Source organism: Mesoplodon bidens (assembly GCF_964165515.1).
Source record: "Mesoplodon bidens genome assembly, chromosome: 17".
NCBI classification, from domain to species: domain Eukaryota; kingdom Metazoa; phylum Chordata; class Mammalia; order Artiodactyla; family Ziphiidae; genus Mesoplodon; species Mesoplodon bidens.
This window is the reverse complement of record NC_138174.1, coordinates 46,123,406-46,142,911: the sequence shown is the minus strand read 5'-3', so window position 1 is coordinate 46,142,911 and position 19,506 is coordinate 46,123,406. Positions and strand designations below refer to the sequence as shown.

The following is a 19,506-nucleotide window of genomic DNA, read 5'->3' as shown; positions in this document are numbered from 1 at the left end:
ACGTAGAGAACAAACATATGGACACCAAGGGCTGAAAGCTGCGGGGTGGTGGGGTTGATGGTGGGGTGAATTGGGAGATTGGGATTGACATGTATATACACTGATGTGTATAAAATTGATGACTAATAAGAACCTGCTGTATATATATATATAAAAAGCAGTGAAGATGACTTGTTTTGGAAAACTATTTTAATTGTTTTAATTTAAAAAGTGCCTCAAGTGATACTGAAGGTTCATGTAATGAGACTGAAGCATTCTTTTACATAATGTAATTTTAAATATTTACATATAACTAAATCAAGCAAGGATTTTAAAGCCAGACTGTGTGGGTCCACACCTTCCCCTTACTACCTATGTCTCAGTTTCCATAGCTATAAAATGTGAATAATTATAGTAATATCATCATGTTATGAGGACTAAATGAACTAATGTTAGTAAAATGCTTAAAACTGTGCTGGTACATTAAACACTAAGTATTTGTTGAATGAAATTAAATACTCAAGATTGCCAGACACTTTTTATAAAAATTAAAAAAAAAAGGGCTGTCATGGGTAAAATGATAGGTGACCTTACATGCTTTCCTGGACAAGCAGTTCCATTTTTCAATCTGGCCTACATGTCTCATCATATTTCATATGAACCATAAGATGTTCTAATTACTTGAAATATAGAAATTTTGGAAGCATAGAACTTGATTTGTTTTCCGGTTAGTAGAATGTAAATATCTTATCCTTACCAAGACACAGAACTATGTCTTCAAAGTCAAATAATTTTTCATTTGCCCAGCTAAAGAGATGCACTGGGAAAAGCATGCTGATATCCAAGAAGCAGTCCACAAACGGTGACCCGCCTACTCAGACCTGGGAATGGCCACAGAGAAGGAGGTGGATAATGACCACTGCTACTTGTGGAAGCTCCTGAAAAGCTGGCATAAATGCTTTAGATGAGGAATCAGCAAATTTCTTCTGTAAAGGTCCAGAAGCAAAAATTTTAGGCTTTGTGCAGTTGTAGCATGAAAGGAGGCATAGATGATCCATAAGAAAATGTGTGTGGCTGTGTTCCAATAACACTTTATTTATGGACACTAACATTTGAATTTCATAATTTTCAAATGTCATGACATAGTCTTCTGATTTTTTTCTAATAATTAAAGAATATAAAAACCATTTTTAGCTTGCAGGCTGTGCTAAAACAGATGGCAGGCTAGATTTGGTTTGGCTCTGATTTGAATTGTCAACCTCTGATTAAAAGCTCTGGAACATTACTGACAACATGCTAACCAAGTCCATGACCTGGCTCTTACTGCTGCTTGGAATAAACTTACTCATATCTATTAGACTATTATATTCTCTGCACTGGGTGTTCCAAAAATTGCTGTCTTTTATTAAGACATTCAGAGCCCTCTTCACTCTCCTTTGACGACTCCCTCTTTACTAAGATCAGTTATCTATCCAGCAAAGGTTTCTTCTGCTTCCCAACTTTCAATTATTTTTTGTCTGACGCTCCCACCCTGGCCATAAAGTAGAGAAATAAATTTGAATACTGGCACAACCACCCATTGGCTATACCTTTTTTAATCACTCAAAGAAACCCAGATTTATTGGGATATAATTTACATACATAAAGTTCACCAATTTTGAGTATATAAGTCTATGAGTTTCAACAAATGTTTATAGTCATATAACCATGGCCACAATCATGATACAGAACATTTCCATCAAACCCCCAAATTCTCTGTGCTTCTTTGAAGTCAATATTTTTAACCTACCTCTGGCTCTTGGTGACTGACCATCTGTCATTAGTTTTGTCTTTTCTAGAGTGTCACAAAAATGAAATCAAACAGTATGTAGCCTTTTGTAACTGCCTTCTTTCATTCAACATAATGCGTTTTAAAAGATTCACCCATGTTGTTGCATGTTGAGTAGTTGGTTTCTTTTTCTTGCTGAGTAGTTTTACATAGTATGAATATACCAAAATTTGTTCATTCATTCACTATCTGATGAGTATTTGGGTTGTTTTCAGTTTGGGACCATTATGATAAAGCTGCTATAAACATTTACAGACAGGTCCTGGGTGGACACACGTTTTTATTTCTCTTGGGTAAATAACCAGAAGTAGGACTGCTGAATCATATAGTAAGTTAATGTTTAACTTTATAAGAAACTGCCAAACTGTTTTCCAAAGTGACTGTACCGTTCTGAATTTGTACCAGCAATGTATGGATACTCCACCTAATCCACAATCTTGTCAACATCTGGTAACAACAGCATTTTAAAATTGAGCCATTCTAGATTGTAGAATTCTGGTTGTCGTGGTATCTAATTGTGGTTTTCGTTTTCATTTTCCTGATGACTGATGATGTTGAGCATCTCTTCTTTTGCTTATTGGTTATTTGCATTTCTTCTTTCATGAAATGTCTATTCAAACCTTGAAACCCCCCTCCCTTTTTTTAAAATTGGAATGTTTATCTTCAGTTGTAAGCATTCTGGATACAAGTCCTTTATTAGATACCTTTTTGGCAAATATTTTCCCCAAGTCTGTGTCTTGCCTTTTCCTTTTTTATCAGAAGAGCAAAAATTTCTTTTTTGATGAAGTCGAATTTAACAAGTGTTTTCTTCATGCTTCACGCTCTCTGTGTCCTATTTATGTACTCTTTTTTTTTTTTTTTTGCGGTATGCGGGCCTCTCACTGTTGTGGCCTCTCCCATTGCGGAGCGCAGGCTCAGCGGCCATGGCTCACGGGCCTAGCCGCTCCGTGGCATGTGGGATCCTCCCGGACCAGGGCACGAACCTGTGTCCCCTGCATCGGCAGGTGGACTCTCAACCACTGCGCCACCAGGGAAGCCCTATGTACTCTTTGATAAACCCAAGGTTAATAAGATTTTTCTCTTATTTTTTTTTCTAGTTTTTGTCCTTATATTTAGATTTATGAATGATTATAAATTAATTTTTATATTTTGTTTGAGGTAAGGGTTGAGGTGTAGTTTTTGGCATATGGATATCAAAACATTCTAGCATGTTGTTGAAAAGACTATGTAATTCCTTATTGAACTATCCTGGCACTTTCATCTCTTTCTTAAAAATTATTTTGGATATTCTGGGTCCTGTACATTTCCATATAAATTTTAGGTTAGTTTCTCATTTTCTACAAAATACCTGCTGAGTTTTTCATCATAATTGCACTGAATCTATTCATCACTTTGGGGACAACTGACACTTTAGCAATATTCAGTGTTCCAATCTATGAATGTGATGTGTCTCTCTACTTATTTAGGTCTACCTTACTTTTTCTCAGCAATATTTACTAGTTTTCAGTGTCATGTACTTGCTTCATATTTTGTTAATTTTATCCTTAAATACTTAGTATTTTTGATGTTATTACAGATAGTATTAAACAACTTTTAATTTTCAAAATTTTCAACTGCTTATTGCTAGTATACAGAAATACAGTTGACTTTTTTCATGATGACCCTGTATTCTGTAATCTTGCTAAAGTTACATTAGTTTAATAGCTTGCTTGTAGATTTCAGCTATGACATTTTAAGAAAACAACCTCCTTCAGCCTTAATTTCCTCACTTAAAAAAATTAGCATTTGTGAGAAATAATAGAAATTGAGAAAAAAATTAATTAAGGAAGGAAAAAAACTCTCAAAGCATTTGGCACAGTATCTAACCCACAGAAAGTATTTAGCACTTACTAAATCTCCTCCCAAACTTCACAGTTCTTAGTACAAGTTTCAGCAATGTTGACGTGTCCCAAATTTTTATCTTATAGGCCTGATCTTTCTCCCAGGCTTGAGTTCCTTAGTCCCATTTATTTACCATATTTTTATTATGTCAGTGGTGTGTTAGAACTTCAAGTACAAGTCCTAAATCAATATCATAACCTTCATTCATCCATGAATCACCTCTGCTTTCAGAAAGTCTTATTTCTGATTATGAAATCATTGTCAACTCCACTATCCAAACTTTTGTAGGAGTCACTGATAACTGCCCCAAACATACTTTCAAATCTAGTCAGTCACTGAGTCCTTAATAACCACGATAGCTACTGTTTAATGTTGATTATGTGACAAACTCTATGCCAAACACTAATTTAGTCTTCACAACAATTCTATGAGTTAAGTTACTATTACTGTCTTCATTTTATAGATGAGGAAACTGAGACACAGAGGTTAAATATCTTTCCTAAAGCATGCACCCAGTAACAACAGAGCCAGTATCATAAGCTAGGCAATCTATGTCCAGAAACAGTAATCTGAAACATAAATTATATTGCCTCTAATGTGTGCAGACCGTAGGATCCACTTGTTTGTGAAGATAGTGGGATTGGGTACACTTAGAGGATATTTGGGGAAATCCAAGAAATATTTAATGCTCCATTAAATGCATTAATGCACCCTCAGCATGATGTTCTTGAAAAAGACAGGTGCAAAGAGGCCAGGAGCAAATGGGAAATAAAATTATGACTATGTTATTAGCTGGGCTCATAGTGAAAACGCCAATTCAGAGGTGTCTGGTAGATGTGGATGGAGAATGAGATAGGTTTAAGGTTTAAGACAGGCCATTAAGCCCCAGTCCCATCTTAACATGGGCTAGCTTCTGAAGACTAAATATATCAGCGTGTATATACTGCCAAAGGCTGAAAATTGCAAGTGATCTCCAACCCTGTTTTTCTAGTCACAGGAAAAGAGGAAGCGGAAGAGCAAGCTGCCCTCATGATTTTGACCTTTTTGCTAGAGGCTACCCAACTAGAAACACAGCCCGAACAATGTCTTGGAATAGGATCCAAACATATTAGAAATTTCTTTTCTCTAGGAAAGGGAGCGTGGTGAGTAGAGAGCAGGGTAGAAAAATCTACACAAGTCACCATCCCCCAGCTGTATTTCTAAAACCAATTTTCCCACCTATTCCCTATGCCATCACACCAATTGAGGCCATAGTTACATGTCACCTGAGCTTCAGGTGCTCCTATTCATGGTATCTTGAATTACTCTGAATATATATATATAAGTCTATATAATATATATATATATATATATATATATATATATATATAAAGTATGTCTATATAGATATATTACTGCCAAGTTAATCCTCTAAAATGATTTTTATCACATCACCCCTCATTGCTAACTGAAGAAATATAAGCCCTTTATTCTGACATTTCAGGCCTACCAGAATATGAAATTATTTATATTCTCTACCTAACTGTACACTCCAAATCAGTTGACTGAATTATCTGTTGTTTCCTGACAATCCTTTACTTTTTTTTTCTCCTACATTTAGGAAGGTTTGTAAAGTTATGGGACTGCTCTTCTCTCAGATCTGCATATCACAATTCATACTTCAGATGCTTGTTTCATAGACCACCTCCTCTAAAAGGTCATTCCCGATACTCCTTTAAAATAGATAGGGACATTCATAGACCAGTATCGACTCCTTAAGATAGAGAACATTTTGCTTTAAAATATAAATATATATATACATTTATTCTTTCTGCTCTTTGGAAACAAAAATCATATTTTAAGATTTTTTTTCCTTCTACAGTGTTATGCACAAAGGTTCAATGAATATTGAGTTGAATACTTTCTAGCCCAGCATAAGAAAAATTCAGAGAGCGATTTTACCGCCCTATTACTGTTATCATAGTCCACACTCCATCAAAGAGAAATCTGAGCACAGCATAACGTGTTTTTCTCCATATTCTCCTCTGAAACTATGGGGAAGAGATATGTTTCTCTTTTGCTTTCTGAGGTTCACTGTAAAGTACGGAGTTCATGATGTTGGCTCCCATTTAAAATAAAAGGAAATAAGGCAAGCAGTGTTAAACATTTGGAATTGACAGGAAGGAAGCCTTAAGTTCATCCACATATTAAAGAAACGAGGGAGGCAGAGAACATTTCAAAGAATTGTGCAATGGATACTCAAATTCTCACAGGGAAGAGGCAGTCACGGCAATTAATTTCCATTAGGTTCTATTATAAAATGGCCAAGGAAAATGAGTTTAGCTGTATGGAATTTTACTTTAGGTACAATTATGTAGGTATAAATTTGTAACACCTATCAGATAGTATTAGCAACTAAAAATTCTTAGAAGTGTTTATAAAATTATATCATAATTTTTATAAATAAAATTCATAAAAAGCAACAAGTTAGATACCTTTACCTTTTTCATAGTTCTATTCAAATGAACCCCAAGAATTACTATTGCTGCACTTTTTATTGAAAGCTTATAAAAAGTTTGAGCCATTAGTTCAACATTTCTCTAGTGCTCTCTATCATCAAAGACATATGTATGGTTTAAGAAGTCATAAACTTTAGCTATGTCTTGGTATACCTTAATTTGTAAATGTAGTGCTTAAAATTTGTGTGATGAGAACTGGTACATAAACTTGCAGAAAGGTTGTTAGAGCTTACAATTTCTTATAAGTGTAATGCTTAATATCTAAGGGAGCTATTGATAATGGTGGGCAAGGGGTAGCTTCTATAATGAAAAGAGGCATTATTTACTATATTGGATAACACATATAAATGTAGAGTAGCTAGCAACATGGAAAACTGGCTAAAAAATTGTTTTCCTTTAGAAGCATTCAGTTCATAGTTTTAATTTTCAAAAATTAGAGACCAGCACTTTAGTTAAACAACCTGATTTATATTTTACCAGTGCTATTTGGGGTCCAAAAAAATGTTTACTATATACAAATGATTGAATTTAATAACACATTTCCCATTTAAACATGTTGACTTATTTCTGGATCAATGCACAGTTTAACCAATGGCAAAAGTTGAGAAGTGAGTAAGAATAGACATGTCCTGTGGTAGCAACATACAGAACATTCCATTCTCATAAATGACAGGCTATTAACCATATGCTGATTTTCCTGTAAACTACTTTAAAAAACAATTTCAAAGCTAACATTTCATTGTCATTTACAGGTATATGAGTTCCTTTACAGGTTTACATACGGACAGTCTGTCTGACTAGAATGATCTGGGTGTACCCTTGCCTGGAGGCTGGGAGATGTATTCTTTTGGGCATTTTCCATCTCTGTGATTTTGGACAAAAGGAATTTTAGAAATGGTAGGCATCATTACATTTGGAGTATCTATGAATATTCTAGCTAATAGAAGTTCATATTTGGGGTCCCAGTGAACTAAGAGAAAACATCTGAATTCTAATAATAGGTATGTGGATGTCAGTTAAGTTTCACTGTTTGAATACCCATTAACTCATTTCCTACTTTTAACAAATACACAGATTAGATTTTTCATTTGTAAAATAAAAACACATTGCCTTTAAGCTAAAAAAATCCACTCAAAAAATACATGGATATATATTTTAAAACTCACAACAATGCAAGGGAAATCCCAACAGTAAATTACTAATAATCAAAATAAACAGTAAGTTGAGGAAAGGGATCCCCTTCTTCAGAGAGCCTTGTAACAAGTCAAGTTATCCATCAGCATGAAACAGTTTTACGAGATTGTGTCAGAGATTGCTCCTAACCCTTTATCTTTATCGTACTGAATACCGAACAGACACAACTGAACTTTAAAAGTCAACTAACTGGATGATGAGAACAAATAATAATAGTTAACATTTACTGAGAACTTAAAACTGTATAATAAATATCATTTAGTTCTGTGATGCACAGAATTATGTAATATATCAGTTATGTTTGCTCCTTCATTTACAAGTAAGACACTTTAATGGATAAAAGGAATTGAGAATATCTTCACATATGGTAACAATGATTTCTGGAATTTCTTCATATCTAGTAACAATGATTTCTATAGAAGGAGAAACTAAATGATCACATATCTGGCATATGCCATAGAAATAAACAGGTTACACATACATTTATTAAAACCAGGAAGGGCTAAAATTTTGCTGACTGAAAAAAATAAGTAGAACAAAAATAAAACATGAAAGTCATTATATTATTAAGGCATTCAAGATCTTACTTATTGAAGCTTAAATAGAGTAAAGCAAAATTCAATCGCTATATAGAAGAAAGCAATTATACGGTCTAAATGAAGTTAATATAGCTTAGCTTAAAGCTAGACTTTTACACTGTTTCTGTTGAAAACATCCAACTCTGTTTCTTTAGCCCTTAATGTCATTGCCATGATGTTCTTAAAAAATGTTACGAAAAGTCATGTAGGTTGTCTTTTAATTCATAATAAATATGCCACAACATCATATGGTACAGAGTCTAGAATCATTAAGGTGCCATTTGCTCAAGAGCAAGTAATTTGCTAAATGTCAAGTTAGTAGGTTGAAAAGATAATCTAACTTTATAGATATTTAATAACTCCTAAAATTCGCTGATACCTTAAAAAGTTCTGGTTGGATAACTTAAAAATAAAATCATATTCCGATTGGAGGATCTGAATAAATACTAATTCAAATGACTTAAAAGGCATATGGAGTGTGTTGAGTGGTGGTCTCTCCCCAAAATGTATGTCCATGTTCTAACCCCCTAGGACCTGTAAATATTACCTTACACGGAAAAAGGTTTTTTGCAGATGTGATTAAGTTAAATATATTGAGGAGAAGAGCCTGTCCCGGGTTATTTGGGTGGGTCCTGAATGCAATCACATATATCCTTTTTTTTTTTTTTTTTTTTTTTTTTGTGGTACACAGGCCTAGCTGCTCCGCGGTATGTGGGATCTTCCCGGACCGGGGCATGAACCCGTGTCCCCTGCATTGGCAGGCGGACTCTCAACCACTGTGCCACCAGGGAAGCCCAATCACATATATCCTTATAAAACACATACAGGGTAGAAGGTGATGTGAAGACAGGGGCAGAGACTGGAGGTGATGTGGCCATAAGCCAAGGAAAGCAAGGAATACCTGGAGCCCCAGAAGATGGAAGAAGCAAAGAACAGATTGCCCCTAGAGCTTGTGGAGGGAGCATGGCCCTATAGACACCTTGGTTTCAGACTTCTGGCCTCCAGACTATGAGAATAAATTTCTGTTGTTTTAAGTCACCAAGTTTGTGGTAATTTTTTATAGCAACCACAGGAAATTAATACAGTATCACTGTGAATTTTGTTGTTGTTGTTTTGTTTTGGTTTCCAGAGTTCGGCTTCATTTTGCAGTACAGAAATCATTCGGAGCCATTGTGAGACAGACATCGTTGAAGCAGAGGCTCTGTCAAATCAATACTGTGTTGCAGCTTGGTCCATTGAAGAAGCCACACTTGGGATACAAAAGAAGCTCTACATTTACCTGCTTTATGATAGGTTTCTTTCCCCTCTGCTCTCATCAGTTTTATTAGGTTAAAACACCGTACAGAGGCTTCCTCCAAAATGACTCTCAAAGTCTGGAGTTTGGTTAGAATTGGAGGCCCACATAAACCAAGCTTGTGGCTGTGCTGCCTGGGCACTGTTATAACACGTGATGTAAACGAAAAGGGGTGGGGAGGAGTGAGGGATGCTATCCCTGATTACGGAACATTCGATTCTGAATCTCCTTAATGTCAAGAGGACAGATGGCACGCAAACTGTACTGACCCAGTTCTTGAGCAGCAGAAGCTCATAACCGTAAAGGTTACACTGATTAAAAGATACAAATACTATATCAAGTTCTCTGTATCAGTATCACGTTTTAAAACTGATTCTTCACTAGAAAAAATAAGCTAGTACCGGTTAAATTGAACAGAATGTGGGAACCTACCAATTCTGAAGAGCCACTCCATGAAAACAAGTTAATACATGATATTAGAAAGGGGAGGAATATTTACTGGTACAGCGCTCTGCAATCTCTCAGTTTTGATTACAAAAGCAGGCCTTACAATATTGATTTCATACAATATGCATCATTTGCCAAATTTTAGGTTTGTCCTAATTAGGTGGTAACATGTACTACTGTCAGTCTTCCCCATACATGTCATTTTTCTTCTTCATTTCCTCAAAGTCAAACTCAGATCCCATCATCCTCTTATAGATGTCCTTAATGTCATCACAGGTCATCTCAAAGTGAGTTGTTGCATCATACGTACGGGTTATAAAGATCTGGCTTTCTGTTCCCAAATCTTTTGGTACAAGGAAGTCACTGATGCTAACGAATTTCTGCTCAGTTGGTTCCAACAGCTCCAGAGCTGGTCTGATTTCTTTCTCGGGTTCCTTGGTCTCCATGGCTGTGCCAGCGATGGCAATGTACTTGCCCTGTGCTGCCACATTGTGTGCGGAGGAGATCATGCAGACATAGATATCTGACTTCTGGTTGACTTGGTACTGTGGAATAATGATCTGGCAGGAGCTGGCGTTGTTGGTGTTCTTGATGGGGTGGCTGAGGATCCAGATGACTCTGATCACCTGGCCCAATTTTCTTTTCTTTTCTTTCCATTTTTTTTTTTTTTTTTTTGTGGTACGCGGGCCTCTCACTGTTGTGGCCTCTCCCGTTGTGGAGCACAGGCTCCGGACGCACAGGCTCAGTGGCCATGGCTCATGGGTCCAGCTGCTCTGTGGCATGTGGGATCCTCCCGGACCGGGGCACGAACCCGTGTCCCCTGCATCGGCAGGCAGACTCTCAACCATTGTGCCACCAGGGAAGCCCTCTTTTCTTCTTTTTTAATAGCTATTTATTTGGCTGTGTTGGGTCTTAGCTGTGGCATGCGGGATCCTTTGCTGCAGTGCATGGGCTTCTCTCTAGTTGTGGCACATGGGCTCAGTAATTGTGGTGCTCGGGTTCTCTAGTTGTGGTGCTTGGGCTCCAGCGAGCGTAGGCTCAGGCTCAGTAGTTGCGGTGCGCGGGTTCAGTCGCCCCATGTTATGTGGGATCCTAGTTCCCCGACCAGGGATCGAACTCGCATCCCCTGTGTTGGAAGGTGAATTCTTAACCACTGGACCACCAGGGAAGTCTCTGGCCCACTTTCTCTACTCGATCACAGATGATGGAGTAGCTGGGATCACAGGTGAGCTTCTTACAGCGAGCAATCTCTCCTTCAGATTTTACACCAATCACTTTTCCATTTTGCATAATGATTTCTTCAATTGGTTTATTCAGCACGTATGTAACTCTGTAAATAGCACTTAGCTGTGAAAATCCTGTGGCAATTCTCCAAGGCTGCAGAGTGGATGAAGGTATGGGCTTTTGCCATATCTTGCCAAAGACTCACTGTAAAGTTTAATCCTGTTAATGGTTTCACAACATGGTTGATATAAATAGTCATCAGTTCTGTAAAGTGCCAGTGCATGACCAGTAAAATCTATAACATCTTGGCCCAAGTCAAATTTCTTATACACCTCTCTCATTGCCATCTTCCTAGGATCAATGCCCTCAAAAGTTCTAGGATAGTTCTCATCAAAGTTGGCAACATACACCAGGAATTTTCTGAATCGACGCTTTTCAAACGCCCCATTAGGCTAGATGCCAGGGCTTCTGCTTCAGTGGAAGGAGCCTTGTAGATTTTTCCTCCTTTATAAACAAATCTCCCTTCAGTCGCTTGGAAATCCAGATAGCGAATGACCTGTGTAAAAAGCAGCATCTTGGGCTTCCCTGGTGGCGCAGTGGTTGGGAATCTGCCTGCCAATGCAGGGGACACGGGTTCAAGCCCTGGTCTGGGAGGATCCCGCATGCCGCGGAGCGGCTGGGCCCGTGAGCCACAACTACTGAGCCTGCGTGTCTGGAGCCTGTGCTCTGCAACAAGAGAGGCCACGACAGTGAGAGGCCGCGCACCGCGATGAAGAGTGGCCCCTGCTTGCCACAACTAGAGAAGGCCCTCGCACAGAAACGAAGACCCAACACAGCAAAAAAAAAAAAAAAAAAAAAGCAGCATCTTAACCAGCTGACCATTTGCCATAAGGAACTTGGGAATTAAGTCAACATTCCAGTCTCTTTCCCTCCCCATTGATGCTGGTGGTGCTCCGGGTATTTTAAATCTTTTGTATAAATCTTCCAGTGGTGTTATAGACGATGCACTCTCTCCTCCCTAATATGGGTTTCTATCCATGTGAAGAACCTTCTTTCCATTCACTGACATTATACCTGACAGGATACATTCCATCAGGCCGGTGCCCAGCATGATCATGTCGTACAACTCATCTTTAAAGTGTTAGGGACTTCCCTGGTGGTGCAGTGGTTAAGACTCTGCCTGCCAATGCAGGGGACACAGGTTCGATCCCTGGGCTGGGAAGATCCCACATGCCACGGAGCAACTAAGCCTGTGCGCCACAACTACTGAGCCCACGTGCCGCAACTACTGAGCCCATGTGCTGCAACTACTGAAGCCCATGTGCCTAGAGGCCGTGCTCCACAACAAGAAGCCACCGCAATGAGAAGTCCATGCACCGCAATGAAGAGTAGCCCCCGCTCACCGCAACTAGAGAAAGCCCGTGCGCAGCAACGAAGACCCAACACGGTCAAGAACAATAAATTAAATTAAAAAAAAAAAAGTGTTAAAAAGAATAAGGCACAGTGTAAACATCATTATGATAAAAATTAAGATATTAAAATCGTTAACAATGGACAGCTTGGTCAGCTGAAATCTGCCAGAAGATTCATAAGATTTACAGGATTGCATAAATTTATAAAAGGTAATTATTAAATACTTATCAAGAGTTGGCAATATGTAAAATTCTCCATAAAGTATTAGCTTTTACAAACATTCATGTAGCACCAGTTATATGTCCAGAAATGTATTAGGCTCCATGCACTATAATAGAAAAAAAGCCTGAATGGTTTATAGAAACTAAACTACTACCTATTATATGGGTATTAAAAAAGTTAATACACGTAAAACACAAAAGTGCTAGGCATAGTAAGAGATAAATAATATTAACTTTATTATCTAGAATAAATCTTATTTTTTCTTAAGTATCTTCTATCAATAAAAAGATCCTTATGCTACAACTTTTTAATATAATATTAAGAGGGTTTATGTAGTAACAAAATTTTTAAAAGCTTAACTATCTGATTTTTATTCATGGCGACCATTTTTTTTATTCCTCTAAAACATACACTTCCAATCAATCCTGTTTCCTTTTTACTGAAAGAACTTTTCATAATGACTGCAGTACTGAAGTATAATTTAGAAGCAGTCTCTAAAAGTGGAAGTAACATTCATCTAAATATGCCTGCCAAGTTTAAAAATGTATTAGGAGTTAAATTGAAACATGTTGAAAATGACTCATTGTGGACCAGAATATACACAGTAGGAAATAAGAGCTCATTTACAAGTGGGAGAAATACACTCACACTTCAACTGTGGTAATTCTCTGAACTTTCCTTCCAGTAAACATCATATTTTAAAATAATCATGGAAAATATCTTACTTTTAACTGAAGTTTTTATGAGTTGATTTAGTCAGCTGGCATTCCAATATTTTACACATATCTTTTTTGGGACATGGATATATTTACCAAATGTAAATCTATGAATATTTCCCCCTAAGCAACAGAGCAGCAGCCTATAAAGAAAGCTGTACAAACACACACACACACACACACACACACACACACACACTCTGTGATTCAATTCATATGTACAATGACTGACCACCTATGACTCTGGATTTCTAAGAAAGCATCTTAAAAAATGTGCAGATATATAATAAAGTGTTTTCTTTCATTTACAAACACAACGTTATTGATGAGTCACCAGGAGGACATGTACTTGAGTTCTTTTTCTAGTAATACTTAGATATTTGTACTGATTCTATCTACTCTCTCCGCTTGTGACGCAAAATTACACATTTCTGAGGCAGCTGGCTAGATTTAGAAAATATCATAGACCCCACTCATCTCCCTCCACCCACTTCTGCAAAAAAGAAAAAAAAAGGTCTGCAAGATGAATGACCTGAAACTTGATCTCACTACCACACGTTCCAAGCTAATTAATAAGCCACATACTGAACTGTATCTTTGATCATAACTTTAATGTGACCCTTAAGCTGAATTCAGTGAAAAAGTGCTTATGAATTAACAACATGATTCCAGTTTGTTTAAATTTTCTGAGCTTTATTTCCTATTTCATCAATTATTTATTGATCAGGAAGTGTAGTAAACAGTTCATTATAGTAACTGTTGGCACCCCCCTTTATCTAGGAATTTTATCTAGAAACTATCCCTACCCTCAAACCATGTTTTAAATGATCCCTGGCAACAACGAGCAGTCTGGGTGTGGGCTGTAACCCAAAGTGGGACAATCAGCACTTTCTCTGTGGCAAATTCGATGCATAAATGCTCTGGAGCATCTCTTCATTGTGTATATATCGTCATGACAAAGGGAGTCTCAAGATCCTGAATTATTAAAACAAATTTTAATAAATATTTATTGCAGAATAGTTTTAGATCCTGTGTTATTTTTCATTTTATTTTTTTCATCTTTATGTATCCAGAGTCACTTATTGTGAAAAGAATATAGTTTAGTTTTTGACCCAAAGTGTATTCCTTTTCTTGTATAATAGTGAGTTCATCACATTTACAACTGTTGTCAGAAAAGACACAATCGGTCATCTGCCGTCTTAAGAATTTATATTTTCTATGTTTTGCTTCTTTGTTGTTTGCTTTGTTATCTATCTTTTGTTATAAGGTCTGTGCTTTCTTTTTTCTTCCCTCTCCTCTGGCAATATACGAAGGATATTGCCTGTTTTCAGTTTAATTAATGTTTTGTTTCCTGACTAATATGTTTAAATAGATATTTCTTGATAAAACCACTAATTCTTATGAAGTTTGAGGAAATTATAATTACACAATATTATGTATATTATATACACACTATTTCCTCTTACCATTAATTCTCTAATTTTAGTTGCAAGTTGCTATTTTTGCCTCTACTTATGCTAAATTTTTATGTTGTAATTTCCCCATAACAATTATGATTACAATGTGTTTTGAAAGCAGAATGACAATAGTTATTGAGATTTAATTTTACATTAAATATTCACTGCCAGTTCTTTTATACCTTGACATCTCAATTCATGAGGTTTTTTTTTTTTTTTTTTAATGAGTTCTTTGATTCTTTGGTTAGTGAGGTTACCATTTCAAGTAGGTTTTTCAGGAATGCCATGTGGGTAACACGCTTCCTGAGTCCTCACATGACTAGTGAGTTTTCATCACTCAGGAGGCAGAAAATGTCAACCCTCACATAGTCTCATTTACCTGAATCACACTCTTGTTTTATTTCTCTCAAATAATTGTTACTTTCTAAAATTATCTTCTTTATTTTGTCGCTTATTTATATGTGTTGATTTAAACCATAGGAACGTAAATTCCATTGAGACAGAGACCACTGTTAAATCTTCAGTCCCAGTGTTAAAAGTGCTTGCTCAAAGCAGGTTGTTAATAAATATTGCTAAATGAATAAATAAATATAAAGTTATGGAGGAGAAACTTAAGCTCAACCTGTATTTTTTCCTTAGCAAATGACTTACTTATCCAGCCCAGATGTTTCTAATAATGTTCCTATTCAATAACTGCACTTGGATTTACTACATTGCTATTTCCCATCCTCTTCACACCACCCAGAATGTGGTGAGTTCTGATAAATTTCAGAAAGAATTTTCTTTTATTATATCTCTAAATATTTTTTTCCTCTTCCATTTTGTTTTCTTCCATTGACACACTAATTTTCTGAATGTGGATATGTGTTGTCTGTTCTCCATGTCTAATACCTCCTCTCTAACCATTTGCATCACTTCTTTGTTGCTTTTTCTTTTCTTTTTTTGATTTGTTTCTGCTTTATAAACCCCCCTTTAATTCAGTTTTCTGGATCTCCCTACCCCCTTTTTTTTCTTTAATTCCTTTGTAAGTTTTGTATGTCATTTTTCTATGTAATTTTTTTCTTTAACTTTGCCAGTCGCCTTCCATCTTATTCTTTTGCAAAGTCTTTGGTTTCAAAGAGTCTGTGCTTTTTTAAATTCTTTTAGTTGTGAATAGGTTATAATCTATAAAATCTTTCTAGATTCCTAGTATAGATCTTTTAAAATGTTCTCTTTATCTTCTGCAGCTTTTATAGGACTCCTGCTGTCTCCTTCCACTTAAAAAAATATTTATATATATCTCATACTTGTCTTCCCTGAAACCCGCCCCCCCCATCACTTAATAATCTTTGAATGAAGGCAGTTCTAGCCAAGCTTTCATTTTGCTCTTTCCTGTTTAACAAAACATTGTTTGGATTGTTCCATAATCCAATGAACTAGAGGACTAGGAAAATATTATCTGATCAGCAATTTCCTTGCTTAAAGGCAGGGAGAAAGCTGAAGTTATAAGAAGTTAGTCTGGAAGCTTATGTTTGTATTTTCTCCAAATACTTTTACCCATGGTCAAGTTTATGGGATTGGAAGTTTATAGTTCTAGTCTTGTCTCTCATATTTTGTATTTATTTCTCTCTTTCTGGGAGAGTTAGTCATATTGGTAAAAAGTCAATTTAGACTACAAATTTCATCATAACCCCTCAGATTTTAAATAACCCCCATTCAACCTATGGAACAGCAAGGATTCTTCTCTTCAATTTATTTGTTTTACATCTATTTGGTTTGCTTTAATACAAACCCCATCACTCTTGGTTAAGAATCTAAATCACACCAAAGGAAAACAGATACAGCACAACTAAACAGGCTCTCCTCTAGCCTGGCATTCCTGCAGATATATGATGGAGAAAGAGGTTGAAATTTCCAGCTTTTACCCCTTCACTTTAGGGCTAAGCTGTCTAATATAATAAGAGCCTGAAGCCACAAGTAGCTATTTAAATTTAAGTTAATTAAAATAAAATAAAATATATTTAGTTTCTCAGCTACACTAGCTAAACTTCAAGTGCCCAGTGTGGCTGGTGGCTACTGTATGGGATAGGGCAGATAAAGAATATCTCCATTATTACAGAAAGTTCTACTGGAGAGTGCCAGGAGCTGCACAGAATTTCCTCTATATACTATCCACCTCACTGTACTCTACATGCTAAATTGTAGAGTGTTCTGGTTACACTGTTTCTGACCAAAATTCTTTGAAATTTATGATACCATATTGAGGCTTCCCTTAGTTTCCAATGAGGATGAGAGTATCTTCTTCATTTTATTTTCATCCATGTAATATTCAAACAGAGAAAATCCTAAAAATCCTCTTACAAAATCTTCATTTTTAGAAGCCCTCCATCAACTTAACATTTCAGAGTTCCCTTAAAAACAAATTTTTCTTTAAACCATAGGTTAGAGTTTCCTAGCCTATGATTTTATGCAATACTGGCTAACTTACAGTTACTTCCCTGTTAATCACTGAGAATGGAAGGCGGGATATCAAAATGGGGTATGTGACAGGTTCAAGGTGCTCAATTCGCTAAATTTATTTACTGAATGAAAGTGTGTCTAAAGTGTGAAATTTGAAGAGAATTAGGCACTGGGCTCACTGAGAAATCTAGGTTTAACCAATCTGATTTAACCAATGACAGGTTAAGAATTAAGTAAAAAGCCTGTAAACATTTCATCAGTAATGTCCCTCTAGGTTGATCTACTGATCAACATTCTTTGAAACTGATATTTAAGCTGCTTTCAGTTCATCACTTTTTTACAGTGTTATTAATTTCACAATTCCCATGTGTCTCCAAAGATATTCTTAATCTTAATAAAATGTTTTGCTGAAATTGAGATACCTTCTATTATGGGCATTCTTTTCTAGAAGTTCTAGTAAATACCTCAAAAAAAAAAAAAAAGAAGTAAAAGTAGTTTGTCAAGACTAATAGTTAACTAATGGTGACTTCTGGTTTTCATCATTTCCATTTCTAAATGCTCACTATCTGTTTAATAATCTGTTTTAGAATGTTCATAGTGGGCTACATTCAAGTTTACTGATGTATATAGTTCTAGAATCTTTCCTCTTCAGTCTTTCAGAGCATAGGGACATTTGTTTATTTCCTGTCTTCTGGCCTTGGTCTGATAACAATGTTTTAGTAAGATAACCAACAGTTGCTCAAGTTCTTTCAAATCTTAGGGTACTTAGGGTATTAGCCTTCGAGAAGAAGCTTACATCTTCTTTGAGATTACTGGTTAAGGCACCAAGAAGGGCACAGTGATAGACAGTAATAACTAGCATTTCTTTAGAACTTATAGCTTACAAGTGTTTTCAGAAGCTGTTGTCGTGTTACTCAAACACATATTCGATGAATGGATAGCTTAGGATTATTTGGGGGTTTTGTAGGAAGTACACTAGATACTAGGAGTAGAGGGAGGCAAAAAAATACATCTTCCAAAAAAAAAAAATCTCTCCAGGTGACTGAAATTCATCTAGATTTGGGAACCAGTGATATAGTAAAATGAAGATGAGCCCTGGGCACTCTTTTCAGCATTCGAACTGCCTTCATAATGGAAAGTTGTAAGTCAAAATGAACATGGTAAGCTCTAATCAACTGAAATTGATATTTGTTGAGAATTACTTATATCAAAGACACTGAGTAGAGGCCTTACCTTACTAGAGAAGCAAAAATGGGGAAGAGAAAATCTCTGACCTCAAAAAAACCCCCAATACTTCAGAGGAAAGACTTGTAAACAAACACACAATTATAATATAATGCTAGAAAACAGAGAGAAGAGACTTCAGCATTTCTGACAGGAAGTTAAGGTATGCATAGAAGACATGATCATGGATTTCATTCTTATCACATGAATGGGTATCTACCTAGCAGATGAATGGTAAGATACATGAGCAAGGGAAGAGAAAAGGTCATTCCTAGCAAAGAACCCATATAAAAGGGTGAGGAAGCACCATACACTTACAGAACTTGAAGAGATCCGTTTGTCTTGAGTAAATGGGGGAGAATCAAAAGAAATATCTGCAACTGGGAAGATAGGCAGGAAGTCTGTGAATGACCCTAAGAGCTAATAAGCTGTGTGCTGTATGGACGCCGTTCTGCTGAATGACATAATTAGAGTTCTGAGTTTTAGAACAATTACCCTGGAAGAATAAGTGATGAAAATGGGACTAAACTGAAAGCGGTGAGATAGTTCAGAGACTATTATAAATAGTTCAGGCAAGAGAAAAGAAAGACTTGACTAAAGCAGTGACACCTGGGATTAAGAGGCGGGAAAAGATTAGATATATTTAGGAATTAGAAAAAAACATGATATTTGTTTAAGTGTTCAGAGAGGCCTTCCTGGACTATCCTATCATGATATACCCTGCTGGAGCCATTATTCCTCCTCACACAACCTAGTTCATAGCAATCATCAAAACACATAATTATAACATAATAATTATGAATCTGTTTGTTTATTTTCCATTTACCTCAACTGACTCTCAGCAGGGGCAACCTCCCATTTATTGATTTATTTATGTACACCAACATCTAGCACAGCAAATGGCACATGGCAGTTATCATTAAATAACCTGTTGGTTGAATAAATGGGAAGGAGAGTGAGGAAAAAAAAGTAGTTGTGAACCACCAGCTTTCTTGTTCAAGTGTCTGGGCAAATGATGATGTTAGTCAGGATGCAAAACTATGGCAGGAAGAACAGGTCTGGGCAAGAGGATTAAGCGAGGGGGAAAGATGGAGCAACCAATTGAGAGGTTA

At 36.4% G+C, this 19,506-nt stretch overlaps 1 protein-coding gene and 1 pseudogene across 4 annotated transcripts in view; both read right to left on the bottom strand.

Annotated features, from left to right (window-relative positions):
- Positions 1-19,506, bottom strand: part of PIBF1 (progesterone immunomodulatory binding factor 1) — a 198,721-nt gene that overhangs the window by 102,634 nt on the left and 76,581 nt on the right. The gene's annotated exons all lie outside the window — the stretch shown is intronic.
- LOC308604875 (rab GDP dissociation inhibitor beta-like) lies at positions 8,653-18,094 on the bottom strand (annotated as a pseudogene). The gene is made up of 4 exons: positions 18,055-18,094; positions 11,789-12,054; positions 10,891-11,497; positions 8,653-10,343 (listed from the first exon to the last, which is right to left on the bottom strand). The product of its transcript is annotated as a rab GDP dissociation inhibitor beta-like (transcript).